The sequence below is a fragment of the Mixophyes fleayi genome, chromosome 5 (genome assembly GCF_038048845.1).
Source record: "Mixophyes fleayi isolate aMixFle1 chromosome 5, aMixFle1.hap1, whole genome shotgun sequence".
Lineage (NCBI taxonomy): Eukaryota > Metazoa > Chordata > Amphibia > Anura > Limnodynastidae > Mixophyes > Mixophyes fleayi.
The window spans coordinates 35,797,540-35,820,909 of NC_134406.1; the positions used below are offsets into that span (position 1 = coordinate 35,797,540).

The 23,370-nt window shown below is 38.9% G+C and overlaps 1 protein-coding gene across 3 annotated transcripts in view; it reads left to right on the forward strand.

Annotated features, from left to right (window-relative positions):
• Positions 1-23,370, forward strand: part of SVIL (supervillin) — a 158,243-nt gene that overhangs the window by 38,317 nt on the left and 96,556 nt on the right. The window contains exon 1 of one of the 3 annotated variants that reach the window (XM_075212022.1): positions 10,804-10,888. The exons of the other annotated variants lie outside the window; for them this stretch is intronic. The gene's annotated coding sequence lies outside the window, so the exon portion shown is untranslated. Of the gene's footprint in view, positions 1-10,803; positions 10,889-23,370 lie in introns of those variants that run through there. 3 annotated transcript variants of the gene reach the window in all.

The following is a 23,370-nucleotide window of genomic DNA, read 5'->3' on the forward strand; positions in this document are numbered from 1 at the left end:
CTGATATTCTGCAAAAGGTACAGGGATCGGACTGCTGAGGACTGGGGTAAAGTTATTCTCTCTGATGAATCCCCTTTCAGATTGTTTGGGGCATCTGGAAAAACACTTGTCCGGAGAAGGAAAGGTGAGCGCTACCATCAGTCCTGTGTCATGCCAACAGTAAAGCATCCTGAGACCGTTCATGTGTGGGGTTGCTTCTTAGCCAAGGGAGTGGGCTCACTCACAATTTTGCCTAAGAACACTGCCATGAATAAAGAATGGTACCAAAGAACAGTTTTGTGATGAACAATGCCTTTTCCAGCATGATGGACCACCTTGCTATAAGGCAAAAGTGATCACTAAGTGGCTCTGGGATCAAAACATCGAAATTTTGCCAGTAAACTCCCCAAGACCTTAATCCCATTAAGAACTTGTGGTCAATCATCAAGAGGTGGGTGGGCAAACAAAAACCTACAAATTCTGACAAACTCCAAGCATTGATTAGGCAAGAATGGGCGGCCATCAGTCAGTATGTGGCCCAGAAGTTGATTGACAGCATGTCAGGGTGAACTGCAGAGGTCTTCAAAAAGAAGGGTCAATGCTGCAAATTTTGAGTCTGTGCATAAACTTAATGTAATTGTCAATAAAAGCCTTTGGCACTTATGAAATGCTTGTAATGTTACTTCAGTATACCATAGTAACATCTGACAAAAAGGTCTAAAAACACTGAAGCGGCAAACTTTGTGAAAACCATCACTTGTCATTCTCAAAACTTTTGCCCATGACTGTATTTGTCTGTGTAATAGCTTCCAGTTCTTATACTGTTTCTTTATTTAAGCTAAGGAGCTTTTAAATGTTCTGAGCTTTATTTTCATTGGGAAAAACATGGCCTTCCCTGGACAATATAGGAAACTTGGGGTTACTGGATATATTTTTTAATTTATAAAGAAAAGGGAAAATACTTGGTGTTTTTATGTGCATAGAAAGTGGATGTCCCCCGACTCCCTGTTTGACCTTACACCTCATGTAGGACACGAGTTGGGGTTCTCTGACCCCTTCTGTTACATGTAGCTGATGAGCATCCTCTCAGTGGGCGTGCAGTACTGCTGTATTGCGCAACACTGGATGGATTGAGTCCTATTGTCTCTGGGCGAGGGTTTTCGTCTCTTTGGTACTGTGGTCAGATGAGGAAGAGGGGGGTTGTCCAAAAGTGTACAACCCCTTTAATCCTAAATAGACAGATCTTTACAGAGTGGTTGCTATTAATACAGGTAATTTCTGTAACTGTTATTAAATGAGCATTCTCGTTTTTTTTTTGGTTTTTTTTTTAAAATATTTTTTTGACATCTAAAACAAGTTACTTTTCTTCATGATCGGATTAGTAACGTCCGTATGTCAGAGTAGAAAACATTTCCCATTACCTTTTTATTAGATGGATATCTAGCCGTGTCTGTGTGTGTGTGTGTATATATTACTTCCCCTCTGCCCGTTTAAATACAGCTTAAATGTGGTCCAGTGCATTAATACTTTTCATATACAGGAAATCTTAAAGCAGACAGTTTTCTGTAAACTATAGTGGGAAACAGTATTCGGTTCAAGTTCTGTAATATTTCAAATTGCACAGTGCTGCTGACATAGTTCATGTCTTTAGATGGGTTCATTGGAACTCAGCATTTATGAGGTCACAAAAAAGTCATTTTTAATTTCATAATTACTATTCCTTGTTACAAATTATTTTTTCACCTTTTGCCTAACTATGGTTCTTTTATTTCATACATGTAGTATGTTAAGCCTAGGGAATGCTCTCTATTTCTGCAGTCAGCAATCTACTATTGGCAAGTAGTGCTTTGTGTGTGTGTTTTTTCTTCATTCTCTTCACTTAGTTTTAGGTCTGGCTTGTCCCTGTAGAAGATTTGTCCTTTCTCATATTTATACATCCTCACTCTTGGGAACTTTCTTTTAGCTGAAAAAATAGTGTTTTATTAGAACCCCCATGACACTACCAATTGTGTATTAGTTGTAACCGATGACTAGCACATAAATATTCAATTTATAAATTTTGGAGCTTTGTGTCCAGACCATTAATTAGATAACTGGGTGGTCATGCAATTGGAGCACTCTGCTAAAATGTTAGCTCTCCTGCCAATAGATGCAGAATTATACATTACAGTGTAGGGACCATCGATCAGGCATGTGAGTGTCTCATGAATGGCTAGATGGGCACTGAACCACTAGAGGATTGGGCTGTTATAGCATCATTTTTAGTTCTGGGTGAGTTCTTTAAAGGCTTATAAACCAGAATGCTATTCTTGTTTCCCTGGCCCCTATCTTCGTAACATCAGATGAAATATCTGTATGATGCTTATAGCTGGGGTCTGAATTATTTTGTAGTTAAACAGTGGTCAGTCTGGTAGCTATGCTTCACTTGAAACAAAATTATTCTGAACAAATCTGATATAGTGTATTGTACTTACTGCTATGATTCAAGGCATTCTCAATAATTTTCTTATTATGTTATAATTTAATATGATCTTTCCATGAATTGTGTATTGGCAAAATACTTTTTTTTAAAATGTTAACAGTGGTGTCTTCTAAATAATTTGCCCAGAAAATCAAATATTGTAGTTTACAAACCGAGGAGCTGTAATAATTTTGGATATTTAAATTAAACCCCGCCTGCTCATCTGCATGATCTCATAGAACATGTGAGGTCCCCTGTGTGGGTGGAGCCACCTGGATGGATATGCATAGACAAAGAACATATATTCTTGTGACCTGAAGTAGTGTTATGATTAATGTTTGCTATGTAATTAAATACAAGTAATCGTGCGTTCCAGTTTTTAATGTCATAATTATAGGATTTTCTCTTTTTATGATCTTTCTATTAAGTAATGTTTGTGTCAAAAAGCATGTATTAAAAGATGGGACAGCTGTACGTTTCAATCACGCTGCAGTTGCCAGGTTTGTCTAACTCGGGATTACTTCTAACAAATTCTTACACCTAAATTTATTGTATTAGTGAAGCATATGTTTTTATTAAAAAACAAAATGGTGATTATGAGCATTGACAGCTATAAAGGGCTTTAAACTTACACTCCTAAAAGTAGTAATATTTGCTGCCATTAGGGGATCTACATTGACAGTCTTGGGCCACTTGGAAAGCATTTATAATTATAAAGCTGTCCATACAGGTATAGATCCTGAGCATATAGCACCAGGCTGTCTGCACTCTTTGGCATTCCTTGTTGCTGACCAAAATGAATGGATCTTATTTGAAACTCTGGTCCAGTGAGCAAATAACATGGGGCATTATTGGTGCTTTCTGTAAAAGGCAGTGATTTGACAAATGTGTGGGGTCATTGTCTGCATTTTCTATCCTTTTTTTTACGGCAACATACTGGGAATCGTGGCTTACATGACATCTTTAGTAGGAAAAGGGTACTGCTGATAAAAACCTGCTTACATAAGGGGGTATACCCCTACAACACTAGCGGATACTTTGTGATCTTTAACACGTGTTCACCTTTATACACTTTGGGGGATGTTCTTGAAAAGGTATTGCCCATACAAACAGTCACACTTTCTAAATGGCACTAGAAAAATGTCAATCTAGTTGCTTTGGACAACACATGCTTCATTTGACTCATTCATCATCCTTGGCGTGGTTGTCGGGTCTTTAAAAGACTTACTGGTAATCACCCATTGTTACTGATATATTAAGGCTTATTTACTGCCCTGATGCAGTAGTCTTTCCTAGATATGAGGCAGCTCTGGCATCCGCACATCGTCTTGGGCAATCCAAGCTCCAACCTTTACACTCCAAACACCCCTGCCACCTGCAAAAGTCCTTCTGTAATGCCTAGCGCCATTTAAGAAAATCTAACCCCAATATAGATTTCCTCTACTATAAATTGTCGCCTTACAACAGTGCCCTCCCTCCAGCCAAGTGAACCTACTTTTAGTTACTAATGTGTATCCCATCAATCCTCAATCTTTGCCACCTTCATCTTGCTTCTCTGCCCACAAACACTCCTCCTTCTCTCACTCTTCCTAACTTTGTCGCTTACTTTAAAAGCAATATTGACACCATCTGTCAAGTAATCTCCTCTTTCCACATCCAACACCCCCTCACCAACCTTTTTCTCCACTTCCCTATATATCCACATTGAGAATGAAGTCTTAACACTCTCTTTCCTCCTCAACCTTGATACAATTTCCTCCCTGCCACATCTAGCTTTTCCTTACAACCTCTTCCCTGGCACTTTACCTTCTATTTTTCAAACATGCGCTAATCTCTGCTACCCTCAAGAAATGATCTCTCAACGGTACCTTTCTCTCTATCGCCATGTTTCTCTCCTCCTCTTTACTTTTTAATTTTCAAACTACTTGAGAGGATTATATACAACTGCTTAACCTACTTTTCACACTCCTGCCTCGACCCTCTGCAATCAGACAGTCTACCCTCTACAGTCCACCAAGAAGACCCTGTCTAAAATAATGAATGATCTGCTCATGGCTAAGTTGAAGGATCAGTTCTCCATACTCCTCCTCCTTGACCTCTGCCACTATCAATAGTCAACCACCCTCTTTTCCTGTACACCCTTCATCCTGTTTGCACTGTGCTCTCCTGTTGTGTCTTCTACCTTTCTGAATGCTTCAGATTCTCTAGCACATTTTGCTCTGCATTAAAACTCCCTGAAGGCTCTGTTCTTGTCTCTCTGCTTTTCTCTCTTTATACCTCTTCTCTCTTTATACCTCTTCTCTCTTTATACCTCTTCTCTCTTTATACCTCTTCTCTCTTTATACCTCTTCTCTCTTTATACCTCTTCTCTCTTTATACCTCTTCTCTCTTTATACCTCTTCTCTCTTTATACCTCTTCTCTCTTTATACCTCTTCTCTCTTTATACCTCTTCTCTCTTTATACCTCTTCTCTCTTTATACCTCTTCTCTCTTTATACCTCTTCTCTCTTTATACCTCTTCTCTCTTTATACCTCTTCTCTCTTTATACCTCTTCTCTCTTTATACCTCTTCTCTCTTTATACCTCTTCTCTCTTTATACCTCTTCTCTCTTTATACCTCTTCTCTCTTTATACCTCTTCTCTCTTTATACCTCTTCTCTCTTTATACCTCTTCTCTCGGAAAACCAATATAAAGTTTAGAAGTATTTAAGGCTTACCCATTCCTAGCCTGTAATAAGGGTAAAGGGTTGCAAGCAGGGCCGGATTAACCCGAGGTCTAACTGGGCTATAGCCCAGGGGCCTCGGGCATCCAGGGGGCCCTTCAAACTCCTCAGCAGCATTATTGATCGGTCGGGGGCGCCCCCGGCCCGATCGATGCTGCTGAGTACTGTCAGTGCAGTCCTCCGTCCCGGCGCGCTGTAGTTTGCTTACTGAGGATATCTCGCGAGAGTTCATGAACTCTCGCGAGATCTCCTCAGTAAGGAGCTTACAGCGCGCCGGGACGGAGGACTGCACTGACAGGTAAGTGCTTGGGGGGGTCCTCGCAGGGGGTGGGGGGCGGCGGACGGGTCACATTGGGGGCCTCGCGGGGAATGGAGGGCCCCTTAGCCCAGGGGCCTCCATTCCCTTAATCCGGCCCTGGTTGCAAGCAAAGGTATCAAGAATGAGTAATATGTTAAGGATATTCTGGATAAGTTTGGCAATGTTCTGTCTGGCATCCGACTTATCTCTGCATATTGTACAACACAGGATCCTCTGTTTTATATATGAATCTGTTACAGATTTGTTGGCAGCCGTTATCTGCTTGGATAGTTCGATGTCTTCTGTTCTCTGATGTCTTTATGTTTGTAAAACACACACAGTGCCTGTAGCTGCAGGTGGGAGGAAATAAAAACCTTATTTTGTGTCTTGTGTTTTTCAGGTTATCAGGTTTAATGAATAGTTCTGTGTTTTGAAGTAGCGGCAGACGCCACCTGAGAGGCATTCAGAAGTAAGATTTACTTGTTTATGATCAGTGGATTTATGTTGGCAAGATGCATTGTTTCTTCACCCAATACTGTGTGTGTGTATATACATGTGCATACATCATGCACAATTTCTACAAACCCAAACCTTCAGATGTGTAACACTAATGTCTATGTTGCAACTGTCCTAGATTGTTTAAGTGCAACTGTTGGTGTGTGTCAAGTGTGTCTTGCACATCTCCGATGCTCTTTGTTTGTATTAGAGTAGATGTAGTTTATTGAATCACCATACATTTCATATGTACTTGCTTCTTTATAAAATAATTTTGTTGGTGAGATGGCAAAATTAGGTTTTTCAGGAGCTACTTATACTTTAAGGGGTAGATTCAATTAGCCATGTTCTTTAGTACTTAGCCCGCGCATTATTACCGTTGCCACGGCAATTTCTCTGCAGCTTTTTGCTTGCAGCTCTGAGCCGTGAGCATAAATCTGCGGAGAAATTACTACAGTAGCTGTAATAGTGTGAGAGCTGTGTTGTCCTAAAGAACAACGCGGCCCTCGACTTTTATTATCTTTCCATGTGTGGTTCTGTACTTTATTCTTACAGTAACATTACATTTGATTACTGTGATTCTGTTTATCGTTTTATGTAGTGCTCTATAAGGTATATTTGTTTTTATATGCATGTGTGTCTATTTATTCTTCCATTATATGTTCCCATGAACTTTTCCTCTTGCTAACTTGGCATAGAAATAGGATAAAACAAATTGTGTTCTTGCAACGGATCTGATAATATAAGCAGGAGGATCAGATTCATGAAATGCTGATTGAATTATTCAGCTGTTTTTAATGACTGTTAGTTGCAAAGTCATAACATATCAAGGCTACGGAGACTCCCTCCTTCCCTGGCCGCTGCAGCAATGATTTACTAACACTCAATGAAAGGATTAATATATGCTCTGAAAGCATAAACGTTGGTATTGGATGTTGTACTGACTAAGCACTATGGGCTCAAGTTTTAATTGTACATGGATCATTTTTCTATCTGTATGGGGATATTGAAAGTTTCTGTGCCATGCTAACCCTTGCCACTGTACAGTAAGTTTGTGGTCTCAATCAGACAAGCTCAATTTGTACGACCTATCAAAACTCTCTAAAGACTGAAGGGTTCTGGGTCATTTTGAAACAGTAGGAAATGGGGCATGAGCGATTTTAGTGCTCTTTACTTTGACCAGTGATTTACACTGCTGTTTACGTCACATTTTTTCTGGAATGCAGACCTGATATATTCTGCCAAATTGTTTGAACGCACACTTACTCCTGAAATCTCCGGGTGAGAATTTTCCACCTACGTTAAGCCATGCAAAGTTGTCTTTCTTGAATCGCCTGTGACATGATGTGTTGTCTGGAACCTCTTGGTAAATACATAACTACATCTGTCTCATGCAGTGCACTGCATGGTGTGTGTAGGGGGCAGAGGGGGTGTCCCTTTATATAAGTGCGGATAATTAATATTGTAATGTGATAATTTAGGATTCCATGCATTCAGCTACTTTTATCATGTTTACTTCGTGAGAGTTAATGCAATGCTTGCTGTGAAGCCAGATTTACATCCGATGAGCAAAATAAACTCCCAGTGTAAATGGCCACACAAGGGTATTAATACATAGACGACACATCATGTATGATTGGTAAAATGTGTGCTGGATTTGTTGGTCACAGATAAGAGATCAGTTCTCTGGACAGAGCTGGCTTTCAGATGACTGTGCCGTGCCTCACTGCTGTGCTTTACTAGTCGTCAGAAAGCAGAAGCAATCTGAGACTTCAGGAGAGGTACTAAAACCTAGTTATTGCTTTCCATGCTGGCCCATTTAAAAATTAATATTGTAAATGCTCCTTGACATGTAACATCAGAATAAAAAGAGTGCTGTCTTTTTTACCCCAAAGAATAAAGTACATAGTATAACCAGAGGTGGGTATACTTCAACATCTAGAGATGTTTTAAATTAATCTGGTTTTACTTGTATCAAAAACAAATGGCTATTTGGAGCCGTGGAATATATGGAAAGAGCCTGACCATTAACCCCAGACTGAATAGTTCACAAATGGTTAACTGCTGTAGTAGTTCAGACTCCTTATCACATGTATGCTCATGTATTATAAAAAAAAAAAAAGTTAAAGTTTACAAATACAAACTAATAATCTGTTACATTTGTACACATGGCTACAAAATAATAAAAACAAGTATCCTAAGTTGTAGGAATGCAGAACTAATAATCAGAATTGAATTAGTAAAGTGTATATGCTGCAAGGAAATTAAAACAGTGGCTACATCTCACCCCAATATCACTGTCCCTTTTATTTGAATGGATGTGATTCCCACCAATGTAGGATCTGTGTGCAATTTGCATGTTCTCCCTGTGTTTATCTGGGGTTTCTCCCACAGTGTACAAACATTCTGGTAGTATAATTGGCTTCTGGCAAGATGTATCCATGTCTGTATAAGCAAGTCCAGTGTATATAAAGTGTAGTAATGTAAATGAAAAATCAGAAAGGTCCTGTTTGTATGATCATCTCTGGGTTGGTATCATAGTATTGAGATCCTTTCACTTTAGTGGTTATCTTCAGTCCCAGAGGTCCCTGGAGTGCACCTGCCCGTCTACGTTTCGGTCAGCCACCTTCTATCTGCATTCTGCTAGCTTAGATTAAAGGCTAACAAAGCTGGTGTTACAGCGAAGGTGGCACTACAAAGGTGGGCAACATATAAAGTGGAATAAACATTTTGTGCAGCGTATACACCTGGTAGTAGGTGAGGGTGTTATTATGTGAGAACACTCACGTCTATATAGATTATGATGAACATCCTTGTTTACAACCACTTTCAGACCCTGCAGATGGATATTAAAGGGTTTAGTAACTTCCCTTACCAATAATAGCACTTTGATGGTGTCTGCCCATTGCCCCTCAGCATTTAGACCTTTGGGTGCTGCTTGGCTCTGTCCCTGTATCAGGTGAGATCTGGGCACCGCAGCTCTGAGCTTAAAAACCCTTTCAACTGCTTCTAAGCGTTTCTGAACATCCTGAATGCCTGTTATCCAGGGGAATTCCATAACATCACTCCTTGCTCGTACTTCCACACTGGAATCTTAAGTGTTGAATTATTACAGTATATCTCCAACACAAACACAGGGAAAGCTAGGTCAATGTCTATCTTTGTGTGTGCACTTGACTACAGTCTCCTCCAAAACACGCTGAGGTCATTCTAAGCTGCTTTACCCCCGTGTATAGTCTAACACACTGTATTATGTTGTGTGCCTCCATAACTCTTGACTGATTGCAATGACTGGATTTTAATAAGAATATATGTGTACCTGAGGTGACCTGTACAAGCAATTTTCCTAAAAATCCTGTAATAGAAGTGTTTTTATTGTACCAAATATCCATTGATCCAATACCCATATTGTTGAATTCCCAGGTTTCTCGCTTTGCTCTCAATTAAAGTTCCATTTGGTAACCAGAGTTTTCATGACTGTGAGCTGCAGAATTGATGTCACCGATGGTTCTGTTTTTCTTTTGTTTGTTGTTGACCACGCCACAAATTCGATCGTTCCCATCATCATCATCATCATCATCACCATTTATTTATATAGCGCCACTAATTCCACAGTGCTGTACAGAGAACTCATTCACATCAGTCCCTGCCCCATTGGAGCCAACAGTCTAAATTCTCTAACACACAGACAGACTAGGGTCAATTTGTTAGCAGACAATTGGAGTGTGGAAGGAAACCGGAGGACCCGGAGAAAGCTCATGCAAACACAGGGAGAACATACAAACTTCTCATAGATAAGGCCATGGTCGGGAATTTAACTCATGACCCCAGTGCTAAGAGGCAAAAGTGCTAACCACTAAGCCACCGTGCTGCCCACTAGGCCACACTTCAGGCGGAGAGACGTGTGGAGTGTGTGGCAGTCTACTGAAATGAGAACTCTGCTTGCAGATTTAGTTACCTCTTCATACAAATTAGGTAAAGTTCTATAACAAGCATATTACACATTAATTTCTAAATATTTCCATTAAAATACAAACGGACATAAAAACTAGGGATAGTGCTCCTTTTAACATATGATTAATATAGGAGATAATCAACATGGCAAGTCTTACTACTAAACAGTGTATGTTGTGGATAATGCCCACATTGTCTGGATGATATTGTGTATTGTATAATCTGCTTGCAAGCGCTCAGAAGACTTGCGTTTACATAAGCTCTAATTGGTACCAATCATTTAAAGCTGCCCAGGCAGTAATTTATTTTTCACTTTTTAAATACAACCTACTCATTAAAGAAATAAAAATACCGAACCTTTTTGTAAAGCTCAATATAACTGTACGCTGATGCTGTTTAAAACAAACACAAACTCTTGCTTGTTGGGCTCTGTGGCCACAGGCAGTAAGGATGAGAACAGCTGATTTGATCCCAGCCGTTTGCAGGGCTATTTATGGTAGATTAGCCTGAAGCATGTGTTCCTCTCTTCAAGCCATAAATGGTTGCTCATCTGTAAAGTTACCACACTGCATTTGGCTGAGTGTTCTAAGGTTGTAGCAATCCTCTAATTTCATGCGGGCATACAGAGTGATGGATAAAGACAACACTGGCAATCACAGCACGTGGAACTTCTTGCAGCTGAAAACCTTTTCCCAGGGTTTTTCTTCGGCCGACCCAGAATTTTCCAGTGGAGTGTTGGGATTGTCATTTGGTCACGTGGCTGGTGTGCGTTTTTAGCTGCCGTCTGAAAGTACTGCTCTTAAACTCCTCTTGGCACCAGGCATAAAAAATGTCTGGAAGTTAATATTCACGTATTGTCACACCCGGGAACGACTTAATCTGCAATTGTTACATTTTACTATATTTATATATATATATTTTTTTTTTGTAAGCTATTGCTCCATATATTTTTCAAAAGAGGATGGTTCTCTGGATTACGTAAGTAACATGTAGTGGGGAATGCACTACCAGACTTCATGTTTTTTAATCTATTTACTTTTAACCATTTGTAAATTAATTGCCTGGCTAGCAAATATTTTGGTTTCACAGGAGAAGAAAATGAGACCTAATTGGGTGGGCATTCCTGCGAGTGGATTAGGAATGCTTTTGAATTGGAACATTATGTAGTTATGTCTTGTATAGGAGGAGATTCAATTAGCTGCGAGGTGTTTTGGTGCACATTTACTGCAATTACTTTACAGAAAAAGTCGCTCATTTTAACTCGTCACAGTGATTCTTACCTGACACATTGTGAGACCCTGTGGCTAATTAAATCTCCTTCATAGTCTCTTATAAATGGAAGCCATGTTTTGGAAACTGACTAATTTGAAGTCTTTTTGAACTGTTTTTGCAAAAGTTTAAAGGTGTGTGTATATGTGTATATGTGTATATGTGTATATATGTATGTGTATGTATGTGTATATATGTATGTGTATGTATGTGTATATATGTATGTGTATATATGTATATATGTATGTGTATATATGTATATATGTATGTGTATATATGTATATATGTATGTGTATATATGTATGTGTATATGTATGTGTGTATATATATATATATATATATATATATATATATATATATATATATATATATATATATATATATATATATATATATATATATATATATATATATATATATTATATATGTGTGTATGTGTATGTGTGTGTGTGTGTGTGTGTGTGTGGGTATATTTTTCTTTCTTTCCAGATGAACGCAGTGTTTGTTAGAAGAGAAGGCTTGGATAGGGAAGGTTGAGGGCACAGTGTCTAGCTGATGTTACTTTGTTTAGCGTTACATATTCCTGGGTTTTGTGTTTTATCAGCATTGATTTGGAGTTCTGTTTTACAGTTCCATCTCAGTTTGGTGCTTTCACTTCCCATGTATGCAAGTATTCATTATTATCTTCTATTAGCTTTTTTTTTCTTTTTTAAATGTATTTTTATTGTGTGAACCTGTGCAAGCTCTGGGATGAAATTCAGCTGGTAGTCTAGTAAAGAAAGATGGTCGCTGCTAACTCTGGGCACACAAATAAAGGATGAAAAAGGTGGCAAATTTTGTTTTCCGGCTGTTATGTTTTTATTTACTGAAGCATTTTTTTTAAATTTATTTTTTTGCCTCACTAAGAGTTTATGCACTTTTTACTCTTGGTATATTCTCTTCCTTATTGTGGTTGTGGTGCCTTAAAGGAGTAGTTTGTAAAAAAAAAATTATTTTCGGTCCATGCCGTCATCCTCTGATCTGTCTATCTCCTGTCTCTTCCCTGCTGTCTCTCTGTACTGGTGTGCAACACGTGGGGTCACCATGACAACATGCGGTTTAAGCTTCCATAACTATTGTTTGCATCTGTTTTGCTTTTGTTTTTTTGCTTTTGTTTTTTCATTATCTCTAGTTTTGCTACTTTCATCGTCTGGCAAGTCATTATTTATTGTCTTTTTGTTACGCAATACATTTTTTGTAATATATACATTTTAAACAGCTCATTCATTTAAACACACTTGCAATATTTAATTTCACTTTGCGGCGTGAATGAATTTGTTTTACGAATCTGGTAAAATCTCACCAAAGTTATCAGTACATAATGACTGCATTTAAAATATGTATTATATTTATATTTTAATAGTAGGCCAATGAGTGAATCAACAGTCTATTACTGATCTACATCTAGATAGCCTGTGATGCCACTTGTGGGTCATCTAGATAGTCTTGGTGTATGGATGATAAACAAACCATCAGTAGTCTTGACATATTGATGTATGATAAAAAATAAAGCATGTGCATGCAAAATGTTGTTAAAGGTGCTCTCTTTCTGTAAGAGAACCCTGGTTAAATTCCTTTCTGCGATTTTACTTTTTCTGTTGTATATGTCCGCAGATAAACTCTTGCCACTACAACTTGTTATGGCACAGAAATCTGAATTGGATAAGATCAGGTCAAAATAACTTAACATTCTAGAAGCGGTCATTAAATTGTACTTCAGCTTGATTAAGCTAAATCATGAGCTTTAACAAAGTGTTTTGCTGGCACAGAGCATGCAGCGTATTTACAGGACAGTCAGTCATTGGTTCATTGCTTTGTTACGTGGTCATCTATGTTTGAGGCGCTAGGTCATGTGACATTAAGGTAACCCCTGTATTTCCCTCTATGTAGGTTTTGTGCTCCTGTTACACGAGTGTTTTCCAGCTCTACATGAGTATTTTGCTCCTCTATATAGACAATAATTGAAAGTATTCATTATTATCTTCCATTGGTTGCAGAACACTAGCATTACATAGCTCTGCGACATTGAACAAATGCTTATATTACTCCCATTTCTGTTTCGTTAGTACAAGTGTGCTATTTAAAACTGCAATCCCAAATATTTTCTCCTTTTTTTTTTTTTAAATAGCAAGTTCATTTTTTTATTATTTTTTTTCTAAGCATGCATTTTGTTATTTGTTATCTTCCTACAAATCGATGTCTCCTTTTCATAATATATCTGGTGTTAAAACAAGTATGGCTGACAGGCAGTCTGCTGCACAGATGCAGGTTCTCAGTATGTCATGGGATAGAGTCAGGAGGAGGATGTCACATTGGAAACAGAGCTCAGAGGGGTGATCAAAAGTCTCTCTGCTCACTGCATCATTTCATGTGACTGTTGTTGCCATGGTGGTACATGGCATTACACTGTGGAAAGGCCGCAGAATTCTAAATCCTTAATAGTCTGAACAAACAAAGAAAAAAAAGTGTTTACCAAGCTGCTGCTTATAGCCTGCCACAGTGATTTATGTAGGGGGAAAAAAAACATGTCTCATTTTTTTTTATGGGATTGCTGCTTTAAAGCTTGAATAGTTTTTTGTTCTCCTTTAGTTGATTGGTCGTTTGTTCTCAGTTTTATAATTTGTTTGCCTTTCTACTAACCCTTTTGTGCATGGAAATATTTAACACACTGATGTCTATATCACATTTCAAAGTTTTTGTGCTCCATTAAGAACCTCTTTAATTTTTTCAGTGCAGACGCTTCCGTTTTGTAGCATACAGGGCTGATACCGTGGTGTGAATTTCATGCAGTGTAATGTCTACATGTGGTAAATTTAAAGACAGGAATGAAGGAGGGAAGATGCAAGTATTGTTGAAATAACCAACCAGTGTACAAATCTGCTAACATGGCCATATAGTGAAAGATTGTCTTTGACTAGTGATCTAGGAGATTATCATTTTTAAAGTTTATTGATGTATTCACACTGCTCTATCCATCTAGCTTACATTCTCCCAAATGTTTTTTGAGGAAATTTTGAAAGGGTTCATGACGTGAGAGGATGATGGCAGCTGACTGGATGGCTACAACCCATTATAATCGTTTAAATAGCACCACTAATACTGCAGCGCTATACAGAGTCCCTGCCCCATTGGAGCGTACAGTCTAAATTCCCTAACATACACAGAGAGAGAGAGACTAGAGTCAATTTGATAGCAGCCAATTAACTTACTAGTATGTTTTTGGAGTGTGGGAGGAAACTGGAGCAAACGGACAAAACCCACTTAAACTTGGGGAGAACATACAAAATCCACACAGATAAGGCCATGGTTGGGAATTGAACTCATGACCCCAGTGCTGTGAGGCAGCAGTGCTAACCACTAGGCCACCGTGCTGCCCATGTCTTGTAAGTGAAAAAACTAGTAGTCCTTGCAGTGCCAAGGAAGGAACTGCTGCTCTTGTCCTTGTAAAAGGGGAAGGCAGGGTTGGGAAAATATACTTTGAGACAGCAACCTCCTTTTAAAGTAGTTGTTCAATACTAGACTGCATATTAGTTCCTTGTAACCAATTACTTGTTTCTTATTAAAGAAGTTTCCTGCTAGAGATGGCAGTTCTCAAATGGACTGAGATATACCCTTATTTAGACCAGGTTGTATTGAACATTTCTATGTATACTGGCTGCATTACTTGAATCTGTTAATTTAGTTTTATCACAGTAAATAACAATCCTACATGTATGTAGATACAACCAGATTTATGTGATTTAAACCTTATGTGCATCTATAACAGGATAAAAATACAGTAATCTGCTTTGCTCTGAATGACCTTTGAACCTGCTGTTTCTAATAAAGATCTCTGGTCTTGATCTGTGAGCGGAAGAACTCTGAGCCAACACACAAGGGAGTAATACTACGTTTCATACGCTGTATCAGATGGAACGGATTGCTAGTGCAAGGGTTCCAGTATAGTGCTGTACTATGGGAAACACACAGCTTTATTTTCTGGCGAGGTTTGGTGGTGTGAGATTGATAACGCATCATTGTAAGATGTTCTCAGGAAATGTGATGTGTGTTTAAATAAAAATAAAGAAATAAAAAAAATGTAATCCCCATGAACGCACACTTATCTCGAATATAATTCTGTCTGATAAGCTCTTGGTAATACTCTGGTTATAGCAATGCCAGATACTTGTGCACCCAAGCCTTTGAGCATTGTGAAATCTTACAAACAATTTGAAGAGCATTTCAGACATTCAGCAATCTAACTTTTAAGTGTATTTACTTGAAATTTATTAAACAACTGAAATCTATTGACCCATAATTCACCTTATTTCTCTTTTTATGAGTTGTGCAAGAGTCTCCGCTTTTGGTTGCTTTTTTTTGTTCATTAAAATCAGTATTGCATTGGTGTTCTAATATTATCACCACTGCTATAAGCACTGCAGAAGAAGTAAAATATATTACACCACACCACACCACACCACACCACACCACACCACACCACACCACACCACACCACACCACACACACACACACCTACCTTCTCTATAAGTCGACTTGTAGGTCCCTGTGAAGGCCATATACAGCGTTCTTCTCTCTGTAAGGCTGTGCGCACTGCGATTCAGAATGTTATGGAACACGAAGTTTGAGTTTGTTAGCTGCTAGGGGAGCAGAGCTCAGGTGGGTGAGGTATGTTTCTCTGCTGCCAATAATCCTGACGCAAGTAATACCAAGCTAAAAATGCTGATTACTATACGGGGGACAAGGAGGTAATACAGACTCGCTCTCCCCCTTACCTTATCTAGCTCCCCCTGTGCCTGTTCTGTTCTCCCTCCCTTAGGATGTAAGCTCACTTGAGCAGGGCCCTCTTCCCTCATGTCTCCCTACCTGTTCTTCTGCTCTGTTTTTTGCATCAGCCAGCCTGGAGTTTCTGGTATTTTTGTTTGTTTTGTACTGTTTCACCCTGTATAGTCGACTGTTTTGTACTGTGCACGGCGCCGCGGAAACCTTGTGGCGCCTAACAAATAAAGGATAATAATAATAATAATATATAAGAAACAGAACATTCCCGACACGCCTGATACACAACTACTATAAATTGTGATAGTAGAAAAAACAGACAGTGGGACACAGTTAGATTGCCGGTTTTAAGGCGACAATGGTCAGACCCGCCGCCTGTCTAATGTAATCCATTCTGAAGCCCTGATACAGTTCTTGTCCTGCCCGCGTCGCCTCCTGCTTCGTGTGTCTGTTTGTATTTTTTGTTTGATTAGGTTTGTTCAAACCATATATTATTGTCATTCTTCAAAACAGAGTTACTCCATAGATTTATTATTTTTACTGAGCCACATGTACAGAATCTGACAATGTAGTAGCATTTTTTGGCCACTATAACTAGTTAACTAGAAATGATAGAGAATGAGAATCTAGAATACAAATAGCAGCCAATGGGTCAGTTAACAGAACTTGAAGAGCTGTTTTTGTTTTTTTTGGTTTTTTTTTTTTTTTAATATGCATTTTTCTTCCTGTATTTTGTACCTATTAGCATTTACTATCCCATGTGAGAGTACTAAGATACTGTGCTGCTCCCAGGCTGTGTAGTATATAGCAGGGCTGGAGCCATTGACACAATGCACCTAAGAAATCTCTGCTGGTTCATAACTTTGGAATCTGCATCCTAAAGAGATTCTGCTGACTCCTTGGGGTAAATGTATCAAGCTGCCAGGGGGATTCTTCTCTTAGGCCGATTATCGTACCAATTACACAGTGATCAACTGTTCTGCCCAATATTGCATTAGTGTGTACCATACTTACCAACTCTCCCTGAATGACTGGGAAACTCCCTGAAATAGGGGTGATCTCCCTCACTCCCTGAAGAGTCTGGCATTCTCCCTGATGCTGAGCCAGTACAAGACGTGGTTGGCTTCACCATCTGTGACATGATGACACAGTTCAGAAATTGTGTCCTATGTCCATGTATTGATGCCTATGCAGGTGGCCAGTTTCATGGAGGTTCTCGCCCCCGCATTAGATAAGTGGCAGGGGGCGGGGCTTGATGCAAAAATAGCGTCATCTTGGCCCCCCGCTGTAATTGGCCAAAATTGTGGCAATTGTTTAGGGAGTGGGGCCAAAATGATGTGATTCGTCAAGCCCCGTCCCCGCACGCCCACCTCCCCGGGATCTCCCTGAAGCCAACAAGGAAAAGTTGGCAAGTATGGTGTGTACTATTAAACGATGAACGATGGTCAAGCTCATCATATAGTTTCATTCGATTTTTATACCGGACTAAAATTCTTGTTCAATTATGGAAGGACAAGGTTCCATCAATCCTGCAGTGTGTATGCACTCACAATCAGGATCTCCATAGAGTTTACAGAGTCATGATCTTTTCAGCAGATGGTTATGACAGATGAAGAGCACAGATCGGAGGGTAAATCTTTTAAAACATGTACAGTGTGTACACATGAATTGGCTGATCTGGACTATTCTTCTTCTTTCCTCTACAGTGGTTGGTAAAATCGTTACTGCTCTGGCATGGGGAGACATATTTTCTGTAGTGTGTACCCAGCATAGGAGAAGACTAGCATTAGTACAAATTAATACGATTATAACCATGTTCAATAAAGCTCTGCAGTCCATCTTGTACTAAACCTTACAAACTTGTAGATGTAACCGGAGTGTTCCTGTAGCATCACTGGGCCTGGCTGAATGAAAGTGCTGATTGCGAAAGTGTCCATGTGGTATGTAGGATAATTTTAGGAAGGGGTGTTGCAGTGAGCCTGGCCAGGAGAGGTTTAGACATGAGAAGTCAGATTTCAGAGTTCAACTAAAAGCTGTCTCATGTTTGTTCTTTGTTTTTATTCTGTCCCCCACTTGCATTTAAGTAACTAGACATTCTCCACATGGGTATCATTCACATATTAAGAGCTTGTTCCAACCTACCAACTTAAAAAAAAAAAGAATAGGATCCACTAGAGTACACGGAATCCTTCACACTGTTGCATTCTAGAATTTTAACGCTGAGTTTAACATTTTAGAATGCAGCACGCCCCATTTCATGTGCATTAATACACAATGCCAGCACAATTGCTTTTATAAAAGCACAATAATAAGCCCATGGAGAATACTTTAACACAGGACAAGAGCATGCCTTAAGTGCAAATTTCATGTTTTATCTATTTATCTCATGGCATGCATGTTAACGAGCGCTAAAAGTAGGAGGCTTTCTAACTGAAGAAATGATCTCATCTCCATGCCAGGCATTTCCAAAGAGTGTTTAAGGATGACATAAATAACATCTAACGAGGAAAGTGAGAGCGCCAGTGGAACATTTTGCACATGTTTTCTCGATAATGTATAATGTTTAATATAAGTCTAGCACCTAATCTGTACATTGATGTAGTGAATAATGATCCATGAACACTCCAGGAGTCAGATTATATTTAATGTCTTTTGTAAGGGTCAGTGATGACTGAATATAATGACATACAACAGCTGTAAGCTCGAGGTGATATTTACACACGATCCTTAAAGAAATGATCTTGGTGATTATATGCCAGTTATGTTTGTGGAATAAGTGCTCATCAATAGAGATGGGGGGGGGGGGGGGTACCATATCCGTAAGATCATCCTATGTATGTTTTACATTGGCTGATAACTTGGGACAATAGCTTACTGTAATGTAGCCTACATACAATGTTAAATGTATTGAGGAAAAAGCTCACCCAAAACTAAAAATGTTGTATTGAGTGGCATTCAAGGTGTTAAAACATGAGAAGTTTAGTAAGTGTTATAATGCTGTAGAACATATTCTCAACTGTTTAGCTCTATATCACAAAATAAGGATGCCAGGATTATCTGTTCTTAGTATAATTGGTGATGGTCCATAGCTGTACATAATTGGTGTATTCTCTAATCACACATAGCTTTGGAAGTTGATATGGTCAATGGGCAGCACAGTGCAGTGGCTTAGTGGTGAGCACTTCTGTCTCACAGCAGTGGGGTCATGAGTTAGATTCCCAACCATTGCCTTATCTGTGTGTAGTTTGTATGTTCTCCCTGTGTTTGTGTGGGTTTCCTCTGGGTGCTCCGGTTTCCTCCCACATTCCAAAAACATACTGATAGACAGACAGGGAGAGACTAGGGTCAATTTTGATAGCAGCCAATTAACCTGTCTGTGTGTGTGTGTGTTAGGGAATTTAGACTGTAAGCTCCAATGGGGCAGGGACTGATGTGAAAGAGTTCTCTGTACAGTGCTGCGGAATTAGTGGCGCTATATAAATAAATGGTGGTGATATGGTCAGACCTTGATCTAGCAATGATAGAGATGTATTTGTTTTATGGGCAGATGCCATAGACTGGCAGCAAGTAGTTTTCTAGCTCTTGTGGAACTAGTTTAAGTGAAGCCATAAGCTGAGAGCAATTAATATATTGTGTTTATACTTCTCTCAGCACTTACCAATAAGGGTTAAGTTTTATTCACAGCCAGCCAATCATAGTGGTTGGGAGTGGTTACTGTTGATGCTATAAATTATGCTGACATTGTGGGCTGGCCCTCTTGGTTCCTGAATCTTCGGTTACCTCCCCCCCGCCCTTCATAGATTTAGTTATGTTACGGTTTAATCATTTCTTTGTTTCAGACGAGGTGCAGTCAGTGACTGATCAAAGGTGCTACCGTTGAATTGGCCGCACGTCACTGCCCCTTTTGCAGTAACTCGACTATTGGTCCTCTTTGGTGGAGGGTCCCATGGCGTGCCTTTGTGCAGGCGCGTCAATGTGTGTTCAGAGGGGGCAATCGCGATGACTCCCAAGTTTAGCACCGGCCAATGGTAAAGACTTGGGAATCGTAAAGTCTTGGGGCAGTGGTAATTGCGATTTACCTTACGCTGTATTGGTTTCAAGATTGGTTGTTTGCTGACTACTCTGCTCTCGCCACCATCAGAGTTAAAGAAATGTTATATTAAATAAATTGGGACCTTTTTGCCAAATTCTATATTTGTGTCTGTGTAATACTTAATACACATACTTTACTAAAAATAACCAAAGGTATTGAAGGTATTGGGTGTAATGATAAAAGGTATTAACACTGAACATTTTATAAGTGCCCACAGCCGGGTAACTACACATTCAAGCATACCCTGCCATCCTAGTGCTACTTGTTTTCTTAGTATGCTGTAGAGCAGTGCCATCACAAATGTATTGTATCCCATATCAACCAATCACATATTAGCATTGATAAGTCACTAATAAAAGTGAATACTATTGGTGACTGCAAAAAGTTTAAATGAGTCGCTTAACAGAAAAGTTCAGCTTGTGGGTTAAACATTGACGATAAAAATAAATCTTATATAATTTCCCATGTCTGCCTACTCTAATTAGCCAAGTAGCTAGATGCCCAGGGGGGCATACTTTATTAAATTTCAGGTACCATGTGACTTGGCAAACAGATTTGCTAGCGATCCAAAGGCATAGTATATAAAATGGTGCAGCAATTAAATGTAATTTTAGCTTGTTAAAGAACTAGTAATGAACCCTCAGCCAATGCAATACTTTAAAGGAAAAATGTTTTCTTTTCCCTCCCCAACTGTTTTAACACCTAGTAATTCTCAGTTGTGCAGCTGTCCTTCATTAATAGGTTTGTCAGCGTTGTACTCAGTTGGTTTCTTAAAGCAGCAATTCCTCATAGAATATTTTTTTTAAAATGGAAAGTTAAAGCGGCAATACCATGAAAAAAAAATATTATCTGTGGCTGGCTACAAGAAGAATGCTTGTATTTGCCATTTTCCATTGTTTTTTCTTCAGGCTGCTATTAATGATTTATGGACTAACATGGTAACCACAGCTACATAGAACATGATATAGTGAGCAGAGAGGCTTTGGAACGCTCCTCTGAGCTCTGTCTGCACTGTGAAGTCCTCATTTCCTTTCTCATCACACGACGTGCTTAGAGCTGTGAGCCTGTGTCTATATAGCAGGCTGACTGTTTGTCTGGCAGCCATTTTTGTTTCTAACGAAGAGCTCTTGAAAATGAATAATTTTTTGAGAACCGTGAAGATAAACCAGATTCAAGCTTAAAAGATACTTAATTCTCTAGTTAAAGAAAATGAGCAGGATGTTACATTGGAAACAAAGCTCAGAGGGGTGATCAAAAGCCTCTCTGCTCACTACATCAGGTCATATGTTCTGGTTGCCATGGTAATGCAGAATCTTTAATCATTTTAGCAGCCTGAAGTAAAAATGGTAAATTCCATTATTCTTTTAGCCTACCACATGGAACCGGTTTGAAAAAAAAAAAAGAAACAAAAAAAACATTAAACTGGTTCAGCCTACAAAATGGCTAACTTCACAATGTTCATGAGAATGCAGGCTTATTTGTTCATGAAGAACTAGTGCCTCATTGTGGCCTCTACTTCCCACTAAAGGTGACAGGACCACTTTAAGCCATACCTGCCTACTTTTCTGAACTTCTCTCTGGGAGATGAAGAGGGGATATCTGTGAAGTCTGGCTGGGCGTAGTTAAGTGATTTGCGTCCTCATGCTTCACCTAGTCCAGTGTGACAACGCAAATTGCACTAACGCACCATGGTGGACACAGTGTGACTACGCAAATTGTATTTACAGTCATGGCTAAAAGTTTTGAGAATGACACAAATATTGGTTTTCACAAATCTTGCTGCCTCAGTGTTTTTAGACCTTTTTGTCAGGTGTTTTGTATGCTATGGTATACTGAAGTAAAATTACAAGCATTTCGTAAGTGTCAAAGGCTTTTATTGACAATTACATTACATTTATGCAAAGAGTTAATATTTGCAGTGTTGACCCTTCTGTTTGAAGACTTCTGCAATTTGCCCTGGCATGCTGTCAATCAACTTCTGGGCCATATTGACTGATGGCCGACTGATGTGCTAGCTCCTTTCTCTTTAAAACTGTTTATATAGTAGTCCTCATAGGATGAAGAATGCATAAAACATATGTTTTGACCCCATTAAACACTATTAATAAGCTGAAATTTTGAGGTGCCATGCATATTAATAGTAGATGACTCCCAGCTCTCCCTGAGAAATAATACCTTATTTATGCATCATCCTTACTCATTTTCTTTCTCAGTGGGATTTGCATAATGAACAATGTGTTTTTTTTTTTTTTGTTTTTTTTTTTACCATCTTGCGGGGACTATAGCCTCTGAGGTTACAAGTAGGACACCTTTGCCTGCCTTAGGGCTTAGGGAGTTAAGGTGATAAATAAGTCGTTATCTGCATACGCAGCAAATATTTTATGTAAGATTGTATTTTGAGCTACTAAAACAATGTATGGATATTTGTGAGGTAATGTGTTGTGATAATTAGATTAGCATTTTCAGTGTTTACTTTGTGTGACTAATATATTAAATAAATGGAGTACAATACAGTTTGCGCTGCCAGACCACAAAGCCTTGATTCTCCTCTCCTGGCTTAGCTATGACTTATGAAAGTGAAGGAACGGCCAATTTTAAGAGGAAATGTAAAAGCCACCAGGGTCTTGTCCACCTGGCCAATATAAATGGGAATGTTTTAATTCTTGTTTTTAAATTGCAAGAAATTTCCACTCAAATTTGTTCTGTATGTTGTGTATAATATATCTCAACCTTGGAATTAAGTTGAAAAAATTTAATTATACAGATTGCAATGAGGGTTCGTTCTGTTTAGTGTGGCTTGGTGGGCTCCTTTAATAACAGAACCAATTGACACAGGCATAATGCACACCCCTTGTCCTATGCATATGACCTGGAGCTGTGTGGGATCTTCTACAAACTTGGTAAATTGGGAATTAGTTGAACGCTGTTCTAGGACCATGGCTTGAAGTGAAAGCATCGTTTTTCGTTTCGTTAATATAATTGATAGAATATTGTAATCAAAACTTTCTTTTTTGCCTGATAAGTATATGTAGTGCGAGTATTTGTAAGGCCCTGTCGTACTTGTGTGGATTTATTGCTTGTACCTTGATACATAATTGGATTTGTTTGTTTTTTACTTCTTATTGAAATTAGTCTTGTACAAGTATTGATGTGAATAGAAAATCCTCTGGTTTAGTGCTGCTTAGAGTAATAATAAATGGGCAGTGGTAAATCCTTTACCAGGATGCTTAGCGTTTATTTACTGTAACAAGGAGACTCCAAGAAATGGCTATGGCTATGGATA